The sequence below is a fragment of the Halyomorpha halys genome, unplaced genomic scaffold, assembly GCF_000696795.3.
Source record: "Halyomorpha halys isolate HHAL.00 unplaced genomic scaffold, Hhal_1.1 Scaffold394.1, whole genome shotgun sequence".
In the NCBI taxonomy this organism is placed as follows: domain Eukaryota; kingdom Metazoa; phylum Arthropoda; class Insecta; order Hemiptera; family Pentatomidae; genus Halyomorpha; species Halyomorpha halys.
The window spans coordinates 786,437-797,699 of NW_027107850.1; the positions used below are offsets into that span (position 1 = coordinate 786,437).

The 11,263-nt window shown below is 31.4% G+C and overlaps 1 long non-coding RNA gene across 2 annotated transcripts in view; it reads left to right on the forward strand.

The window, feature by feature from the left end:
* Nucleotides 1–11,263, forward strand: part of LOC106682189 (uncharacterized) — a 704,551-nt gene that overhangs the window by 533,217 nt on the left and 160,071 nt on the right. For both annotated transcript variants that reach the window (XR_010843124.1, XR_001343380.3), the window contains one exon: nucleotides 2,440–2,480. This is a non-coding gene — a long non-coding RNA (uncharacterized lncRNA). The remainder of the gene's footprint in view (nucleotides 1–2,439; nucleotides 2,481–11,263) is intronic.

Consider the following 11,263-nt stretch of genomic DNA (forward strand, 5'->3'; position numbering starts at 1 on the left):
TCAGCAGAATCCATAGACAAAATAATAAAATTTCTGAAAGAAACTCAACTTTATACTAAAATATAATCCACCAATATCGACCAGTGTAAAAAGGAAATAGTCTACGTTCAACTATCAAATGTTAAAGACAAGAAGATAAATAAAGTAAAAAGGGTGTAACATCCTAGAAGTTGATCGCCCTGAATAAAAATCTAATCTAATCTGTATAATTCATTCCATCCGCTACAGTCTTCCCCCCACATTCTCAGTGTTTTCCTCCGAGTTATATGCAATCTATTTATCATTAACGCTAACACATGAAGTAAATGGCTCCTCCATTGTGATCTGTTCATTCATACTCGAGCCTCAAGGCTATTCAAAATTTTCAAATTTCGCACAACCCCATTGTTTTTTCCATCATAACTTTAATCAAAAAATTAATTTCCTGTGGGTCCCCAGTCATGCAGGTATAACGGGAAACGAACTGGCTGACACAGCTGCCAAAGAAGCATGCTCCCTATTTCCAGTGCCTGATTGTAACTTGGCGCTGTATGATTACCATAAATCGGTTCTGACCCAATGCAAGGAAGCATGGCGCTGTTTTGGGTCCAAGGCACCTGAAACAAATAAAATGAAGTTAATACTCAACCTCTACCGCCTATCATCGAAAATCGCCGTGAACAATGCATCATAACCCGACTCAGGATCGGACATACAAGATTAACACACAAGCACCTTCTTGAATGAAATCCTTCACCGACATGTTATATTTGTAAATGTACCCTGACGATGGAGCATATACTGGAACACTGTTCGCGGGAATCATCAAGAACGTCTTTTGGCCTCCGGGGACAACGTCAAGCCTTACTGCCAGAAAATTGGAATAAATTGTTTAAGTTCCTGAAGGAGAACAACCTGTACCAAGAAATGTAACCACGAAATCCAGAATACAACCCTGTAGTTGTATATGGCACCTAAAAATTAAGCAAATAAATAAATGTATAATTCAGGTATTCCCCGGATTTCATCATTGCGGGATTTCATCATTATCTGAATTACTTATAATTGCTGGTATCTCTGGAGTGAACTGTATTTGAAATAATTATAATTATAATGAACAAAAAGAAATAAATTTTTTTAATGGTTATGAAACACTTAATCAATAGTTTGTTTTGCCAAAAGGGTTACAACATTTTGGTTTGAATTTAAATTAAGTTTGGCTATTGATACGTTTACATGGAATAATGGAAGGGATTATAGGTTACTTGGAGTGATGTTCTATTCGATGTTACGTTGAAAGACGGGTTTCTCTCCTGTTCTTTTATTCTCATCTTGGCGCCACTGCTGCCTCTCTTGCCTGAGTGTGGTGAAGTTCTACTCACTCACGTTTCTTTGTAGAAAGTAGTATTGCCTTCTTAAAATGTGCTTGTTCTTTTTTTTTTTACCTGTACAGGCCAATATATCTATGAACAACTCTCTTTCCATATGTTTTCATTCGAGCACAACATTTCCAAGTCCCATTAAAAATTCCTTTGAGGGGGCATCCTTAAGCAAAGTCCTTAATTTTCCTTTCCCTACTTTCAGAAATTCAAAGTGGGATTTGTTGAATTTTTTTGTTTACTACAATATTTACAGATTATAATGAACAATCAATCTTCTCTTTTGCGTATTGCTTAGTATGCCATCAAATACCACCATGAAAAGAAGCGATTTTCGAGTAATTTTTTTTATGAGTTTAAACTTCTAAAAACCATTAGCTCAGCGTTCGAGGGGGGTGTTGTAACGTACGGTCCATTCACCAGCGGTTCCAATATTGTTTGGCTAGTGACACAGATTTGGATAACCAGCCAGCAATTCATGTAGATGAACATAGGCTTACAGAGTAAGACAATCCTTGCCAAACAGTTGAAGGGCATGCAGAACAACTGATAAATGTATTGACAGTTTCTCGACACCTAAAGAAAATTGGTAAATTAGTACCTTATGAAGTTAATGAGCGTCAGCACCTGAATTGTTATGAGACATGCGTTTCTCTGCTTATTAGGAAATTAATCATACACCAATCCAGATTGATATTTACTATCTATGGAGTCTTTTGTTATACTATAATAATTTTTTTATTTATTATTTGGTTTTGAACACAATGAAAATTCTTCCACATCATAATCCTTTAATGACCTTGTCAGAAGAAATAAAAAGCTAATTTTAAGATTTAGCGACATACACACTAATTGTGTTTATAAAAAACAATAATGACACTTCACTATAGAGTAAGCCTAAAAGGGATTAGATATTTTTGCTGCAGTGAATTTTGTCAAATTAAAACAAAAAAAATTAAATTTAGAAACATTTCACTTTTAATACGAGCTAAAACAATCAAATCTTAATTTCAATGCATATATTGAATCTTTAAATTATTAATTATAAAATATTTACTATAATATTGGTATTATTTTTCAGGTCGTGAAAATGATCGTGGAAAATGAATAGCTACAGAACTGGTAAGTAGTACTTTACCCTAAAAAATCTAATATCTCTATTTTCATTAGAGAAAATTCTGATGAGTACATGAACAGTAAGATTTCTAAACTTGGTCGCAGCGAAACGGCATTTCCTGAAATAAGCGATTGGCATGTGATGGAAAAACTTTCATAGAAAAAGCTTCAGGGTAGTTGAGAAGATAATATGCCTGTCCAGTATCATTTCAAGTGTATATTGTGGATATATGCCAAGGATAGATAGGATTCTTCTGCCGTCACTTTTGAGATCAACCAATGGGAGTTTGCTTCTCTTGCCCTCTTGGAAGAACATGACTATTGCTGCTACAGTAGTGGCAGAAGCAGTCTGGGCATGGCCAAGAACTTGCTTAGCATTCATACTGGAGGCTTTGATTCCGATTTCATCGACATAGGCCGCTTTCACTGCTGCTTGATGCATGAGGGAGGTCACGTATGCCGTAAAAACGACAAACAGTAGTGGTCCCTGCATATATCCTTTAGGGACTCAGCAGGTGGTATATAATAATCAACGTGAATAATCTATCTTATAAAATCTTAGTGTGTATTAATGCTGTGACCCGGGTTCGAATCCGGCTTTAACAGATAATTATTTATTATTTTTAGCCGTGAGTCGACACTGTGGGTTTTAATGCTCTTCTAGAGTCAACCCAGCCTCATAAAGTGGGTACCCTTAGTTGGGGGGAAATCTGGTGGTTGAGCGTGATCTTGAAAAAAAAAATCTTATATAACCGTTGTTCCAAAAAAACAGTACTTACTTACAAAGTACTGAACATCCTACCCTTCATGGACTGTTGTAGAGGTTCACATTACGTTTTATTTTCTATAAAAAAAAAATATTTTTACAAAGAAATCGATAAGTCGACGTGATTATACTAGTATTTGATTAATTTTATTTATTCTTGTTTGAGAGTGGTTTAGTTTATTCTTAATTTAAAACAAATTTGATCCCTTTTTTCTCTCAACATAATTCTTTACAACTTTTCCAACGTTTCGACCCTCAGGTCATTCTCAAGGATACCTAAAAACAGTTTTTTTTATTTACAATTTCATTATTTACTTCAAAGTACACCCTGATTTCTTTGGCCCTACCTTCATATTGATGTAATTTCCTTTTTCAAATCTTAAAAATGCAGGCTAATTTCCTTTGTCCCATCTTTAAATAAATTAATCATTAAAATAATATCATAATAACATTATAAAATTTTGTTTTTTAAAATTAGATTTCCTACTTACATAACCTTTTCTAAATAATTTTTTCCTAGATTTAAACCTTTTATAAAACACTTTTCTTCCTTTCTACATTCACATTTGAAACTTGAACCTACCTTCAACAGCTTTTTTTTTGTTTTTTAGTCTTTTTATTTTTAAAAGCTGTCTTGAACACTGCCATCTTGGATCCCAGTTCACAATATAAGCTTAAATTTTATTTATTCTCGTTTGAGAGTGGTTTAGTTTATTCTTAATTTAAAACAAATTTGAATATACTAGTATTTTTTTAATTTAAAAAATAGTATGGACTTATTGGAAATAAACTGTTCCATTCTTATGAATATAGTAATGATGGATTGGGAGCTTGTTTTTTTTTTAAAGCAAGGATAAACATGGGTAAAGAAAAAATAAGTTTAATCCTGATACATGTATTTTTATTTTTTCCATACCATAATTTGTACTTTTTTTTCCTATTATATCCATTTAGCTATATTATACAATTTATTTTATCATTTATATTTTTTAAGAAAATTACTAAACAATAAGTCAGGTTTATATTTTATTTCTTCCCCTCTTCATTATTCGCTTGACCGGTCCACTTAGTCTCCCTTCCAGACGGACATACGGTAAGACATTGGCCTAACAAGAGGATGCTCTCCCAACACTTTACGACCCGAAGCTTCACCGTAACAAGGGTTGAACTTTATGTCCACCGCCGATCACTGTTCTTCCCGGTGTAATTGTCTTGGAATAAATTGTGTCTTATTTAGCGGTCGAAAAGAGAACAAAAAATTAAAGACTTCTGATTTCATTGGGCCCAGACTGTTTTAACGAATATATCAGGATAACAAACATTTTACAACCCGTGTATGGCATAAATATTAAAGGTCTCCTTCATCTTGGTTTCTAGCAAGATTTTTTTTTTAGTGTTACACTTGGGCAAAACCAATAATTAAAAAATTATAACATTAATCCCAATTCATATATTAAATTAATATATAATTTTTTGTGTTTTTTTAAAATTTGTATTTGGCAATCCGCAGTAATGATGAAGTTTCTTTATGCATACTTATGTTGCATACTGATATTTTCTATACTAGTTGATAGAAGCTATATAATAGTAATAATTAAGGCACAATAAATTATTCGATAATAGACTGATTATTTAAGTACAATAAAAAATAAATAAATCAAATTCTTTAAATATATAGGTATATGTTTGTTTTATGTAAGTAATAAAATATTTCAGGGTTTTTTTTATCATATAAAATTTCCAAATATGAGAGAGGCATTAATTGCCTATAGCCTGTCAGTATCCATTCAATTGTTAGTGTTTACATGTCGGTCCTAATATATTTCAAGTTTAAAAATACAATGGCGACCTTTGTACCTATTCATTAAAAAAAAATTACCTTATGAATTATGTCATTTGTGACAGGTTTGGTTATTAGTTATAACAAATCCACATATTCTCACACTTTTTTATTATCTCTAAACTCCTACGTTTCAGCCATTCGGGCCATTCTCAAGGATCTTCACATTATCACAGCCAAAGAATGGTTATCACTCTATTGCAGGCTATTGTGCCTAGATCAAATTTTATTATTAGTTTGGCATACAGTAATTAAGTGAAATAGACATCGTAAACTATAAATAATTATTATGAGTGAAACTGTGATAAAAGTAGGTTATTGAATAATGATAAAATTTGACCAAGGCATAACACCCTTCAGTGTTTGGCTGTCAAATCTGAATAAGATTCTTTAGTTTAAAGATAATAAAAAAGTGTGTAACGGTATGGATATTTTTGGTATAACTAAAAAAGATCATCATAAACGAACTTTCCATCATAAACTTGAGAGTTTTGTATTCCTCTACATTGGTTCGTCCAGAAATTGTACTTAATTGTTGCTAAATAATCTATGATAACTTTCTAATTTTGATAACTATTATTTATTACAACGCTATAAAGATAAATCGCTCTAGATCCATGATGCAAGACAATGCCGGGAGCTGTGGCTATAGCATTGTGCAATAGTTGCATAGTAAAGGCCTTGTGCATTGTGGCATTAGCCAAATAATAAGAGAGATGCCCTCACCTGCCGCCACACACAAAGCAATAACTGACTATTAGCTGATAGCTGTGCTTAGGCTAATAGCCGTAGTATTACAGCTATTTATTAGGCTAATGCTTCACTCTCTCCGCTCTCTTCGCTATATTGTGCAACCTCGTCCTTTTTCGGCTTTCATTTTCGTCTTCCTTTTTTTTTTTTTTTCATCCTTTGACGAAATGGAATTGTTTCTTCGTGATATAGCGAATCGCTTTATGACATGCCCGATTTGGTAGGGGTTAGGGTTCAAGTTATCGTTTCAAGGCTTCGGTGAGAAGAATTCCACGGAAGATAGTTATTTCACACCTAAGATTTACAGTTTGTTTTTAAACTCACTGTAAAGAGAAAACAGTAAAAATATTTTAATTTTTTTTCGAACAATGTTTATTATTTTATTTATTTTTTTGTAATATTTTTAGATAATGGTAATATAGATAATAGAGCTTATTCATACCATATTCACAAATATATAAATTAAATTTTAACAAAACTAGAATTAGAAGAGGAGGAAAAAAACTAAACAAAACTGAAAAAATAATAATACTTTAAACACAATCATTCCTATTTACATTCAGCCTGGGGAACTCCAAATTCAGCTCTCCCCCCCCCTCCCCACATGTGGAGGGAAGAACCAGGGCTTCTCTCTAACCGCGTCACTGGTATTAAAAGCCAGTGGTGGATGAGTGAGAGCGATTGCCGCAGACGCTCAGCACTTGAGTGGAGAATATGGCCATTGCCAGAACTCCAATATCATTATTTACAATAGGTCTCTGCGCCACTGCCGCTTCAACCTCCGTGGAGGATTGTCGGGATGGGTAATGAATGAACTAATATTATGATTTATTAAATAAAGTTATGTTTATTCTATTTTAATGAAAAATATCACATAAGAAATACTTTTAAGCCAAATAAAAAAAATTAAGTTTGAGATTATAAAACTATGAAATAGAGGATCCTGAAAAAGCAAAAAAAAAAATTATTTTAAAATTCAATAAGGACCTAAAGTGTAGAAACATTTTATTGACAATTACTAATCAACTACATATTAATCCATAGACTACATAATTTTTTTAAATAATAGTGTATGTACTACTATATTAGTATTACAATATTGTTAAATAAATTAATATTCTCTGAAATATAAATTGGTTTAAAAATATTTTTTTTTGAATCACTTTATCATTCTTAAAATCAAAAACATGTTTATTTTGACAAACGTGTTGTACCAATGTTGTTTTCTTTGGATCCTTGTTTTGTCATAACTATGTTGGTAGATTATCCTAAATTTGTAATGAATTTAATTAATATCTTTTTATTTTTTATTTCTAAATTAACATAATACAAGAAACCATCCTTATTCATACATACATTTCTTTATATCAAAAAATTAAACTTGTATCTAACATTTTTAAATTTTTAATCAATTTATTTTTTACGATCTTATTGACAATTTTTTTTTATTGACAATTACTAATTCACTACGTATTAATCTTACTCGAAATCTCAGATTAATGGTGCTTAAGCCTTTAGAATCTTATTTGATTTTTTTAATAGATTTTAATTGAATTTAACCAATAAAATAGTTAAAGTTATAATTAGTAAACCCTATAATAGAGAATTATTAGAATTAGAATTTTATATTGTCTTGTTCATTCGTAAGGACCGAAACGTCGGAGATTATAAAAACATAGTTGAGATTAAAAGGATCAAAGAAAATTTTTTGTTTTAATTAAATTAATATTTTGATTCAATTAATCATTTAAATCGTGACCCGAGATCAGATTTTTTAAAAATTATTATTCGTTTTATTTTTTAGTAGATTTTATAATTTGGCACATTTTTGAGCAATGGTAAAAGCAATCATAATAGTCATTCATAAAAATTGTAATTTGCATTGATTCAGTTACTTGATTTAAAAATACAGTTTACTCAAGAAAAAAATTGTTGAATAAGTATTCATTTGTTGTTCAATTATGTATATATTTTAAGTGGGTATAGATAAATTGTACATTGAGAAACAATAAGCAGAAGCTCACTTTAACTAGGGCAGGAAGATCTCGCATATCTAGGCCAGGGACAGTGAGATCCGTGCTGAATGAAATCCTCCCATTGAGTAGATCCATTGAGTGTATCTTCTCCAAGAAACTGGAGTCCCATATTGATTGGATAGCTCCCTGGGGATCTGTCTCAGCCTCCAGGGAAATGTAGCTTTTCCATCTCTTCTTTCTTCTTCTGAGTTGTAGGGATATTGGGCAGCCTGTCCTCGTGAGGCGTAGTCGATAATTGAATATTGTTCTTCGGGATTATATATATATATATATATATATATATATATATATTTATTCTGGCGAGCGCAACACACATTTACTTACCATTCTACATACGTCCCCAAATTGTGTTTACATTAATGGGCTCGTGTTGAAGTTATCTCTATTTTTGTGATTTTACAAAAAAAAATCTTAAAATTTTTATTCTTATTTTGCTAAAAAAATTCGTATTTTATTATTTTCAAAATGGAATAATGAATATAAATTTTATTCCAGCCAAAATTACAACACTTTAACAAAGATAACTAAGCTTCAATCGGGAAAGTTCGGGTGGTCTGGGCTTTCCCATTCTGATGCTTTTCTTTTTTCATTTGGTTATTCATAAAATTCCTTAATATTTTGTATTTGTCTATGGCTAATTTTTACTTAAAGTTCAAACTTTTTTTTTCATGGAACGGCCCTTCAAGAGCACGCGAATATCACTACTTTTAACTCTCATTTTTCCGCAAGAACATTTATTTATTTCAATTTTTTTCCATACTGTTCTCTAGGCAGTCCTTGTCTGTTATTTTTAATTTCTTTGTTTCCTCTCTCATTTGCTTCACATATCCTCCTCTTACATCGCCGATTCTGTTAAATTTGCTGTTGTAAAAATCTGTTGTTTTTTATAAAATAAACAAAATTAGAAGTATTTTAGAAGAAGATTTTTTTTTTAAATACGTATTTAAGCCCTGTCAGACTATTACAATGGGGATAAGACCTATCTGACATTAAATACCATACAACTGTACGTTGGAAAACCGAGTTAAATCAAAATCGATTGTTAGAGTTTCTTTCGGGAAAATAGAAGAAAAGCTGAAAAATCGATTCTATAAAGTAGCACTTGTGGTCTGTCGATTTCATAGAAAATATTGCTCTAACATCTCAGGCATATACAGCATATCGAAACACCCACAGACCATTTTGTTAAATTAGAATATTTAGACTCAGAGGACCTCAAAAACATATATTTCTGTCGAAAACTAGAATTCGAATTTTTTCAAGACCCAATATTTTCCCTTACCATATACTATATGTATAATAATAATAATAATGTTTATTTATTCGGGTTTTGATCCCTTTAGAATAATTTACAGGCCTCAAAATTAGGCTTTAGAGCCTTAGAGTAAGTTACGAAATAGAGATGAAATTACAAGATGTCATAAAATAAAATAATACAATGAATTTAAAAATATACAAATAAACAGCCATAATTAACAAAATATATAAAATAATGATAAAACAAATAAAATAAAACCACTTGTCATATCATAAAATATAAGATGACTTCTGATAGTAAATAAAAAGAAAAAAAGAGCGAGGTCCTTAAATTTGTGGAAGTTAAAGTCGAGGGTCATTGAATGGAAGGTCTCAATTGGACCCTAAGTACGGTAAGGTTATAAGAATGATTGATGATCATTTTGTTTAGTTCTTTAGTAAAAAAGAAAGAGTCAATAATTTCTCTGTCATTCCAAACATTACTCTTGGACAGTGGTTCCCGAAGTGGGCGCTACAGCGAATCAGGGGGCGGTGGTGGCCACAGTTGCATTTGGAGGGCGATGAATAACTACAAGTTGTTAATATCAACAACAATATTACAGCTGACGAGAATAGAGCCGAGGATTACTAAATTGGAAGCAGCACATCCGGTCCATCCTACTCATTAAGATGATTTCGAATGTTTTATTTATTTTTTTTATTACATTCTATTCTGAGTTCAATTGTTTCATAATTTCAAAGTTCAATGTTTCTAATTTACACCTTTCTTTGATGTATTATACAAAAAAGGTAGAAACATTTATACATATGTATTTCCAATTAATAGCTGTGCCAATTAATTTCCAGGGGGTACTTAGTAAAATTTTTACTGGAAAGGGGGCGGTAGGACACAGAAAAATTTTGCATGGGCCTTTATAATGGTATTTTAAATTTTGATAATTCAAGAACCACGACCAAATATTTATTAGCGTTAAATTTTTAAATCATTTTATTACTTTGAAATTTGTTTTGTATATAATCGGATAAATTATTCCATTCTAATCTTCATAGTGAAAGGAAGGAGTTAAAGACCTTGAAAAGAAGGGATAGAAGTGATGAATGAAAGCATGATGAATGATACACAGCTTAAGAGAGGAGGAAAGGATAAGAAAAAGTAGAAGGTAATATATCTCTGTAAAGTATGTTTCGTGTTTTATATTACATAACATTATTAAGTTTTGGAAAGTTTAGTGCAAATCTATTAAGTGAATAATTAAATTTGGTTTAATAATAAAAAGTAACTTAGTAATAGAGCAATTTTCGTGAACCCCTATAACATCAATAATTCCTTTCCAAAAACCTCCTTCCTCAGAAATCCATCAATATTCAAATCTTATAGTCGTCCGTTATTTATCCCCAAAAATTGTCTAGAAATTCTCTAGTTGGGTATTCGGTTCAATATTCGATGTATTACTTTATTTTCTAAAAACTTAAAGAGTTCTTCCCTTGATGAAATCGACCGCGTTTCGCTTGTATATATACTCGTATCATCAGGGGGAAGTATAATAGTATAATAGTAGTAAGGAGAGGTGAACTGAGTATCTAATTTTGCAAATGCGAAGTATAAGCACTATCTACCTTTATTTTCTTAATGTTATTGTTTAGATCCTGTTTGCAGTGGCGGGAGTTAAGGCTTTAAAACCTTAGCAACCACTCGACTGCAACAGCGCCTGTGAGAATCCGAATGGAGGATTGACTTTATTTCGTGGTGGCCCCACGGAATAAAAACGTGAATCCCCACCATGGTTAGAACAGGTCATTTATCTCTTGATAAACCCTTCCATATGTCAGAGATAACCAGTTAGGGGTTAATAATAATTTTAAAAAATATCTTTGATTATTATTTTCAACCCTTTCAAAACATTCAAACCTATTAAGTATTACCTGTTATATATATATATATATATCCAGAAGAACGGAAAAACTAGTATTAGTCAGAAAATGGCCAAACTAGTGGGAAATCAAAATGGTTCATTCATTTCAACATTAGTTATAAAATATTTTAGGGGCACTATCCAAGTAGAACGGTCAAGATAGTTGTTGTTTTTTTTATACATTTATTACTTTTTATATTTATTATTTTCTATATCTGTTACTTTTA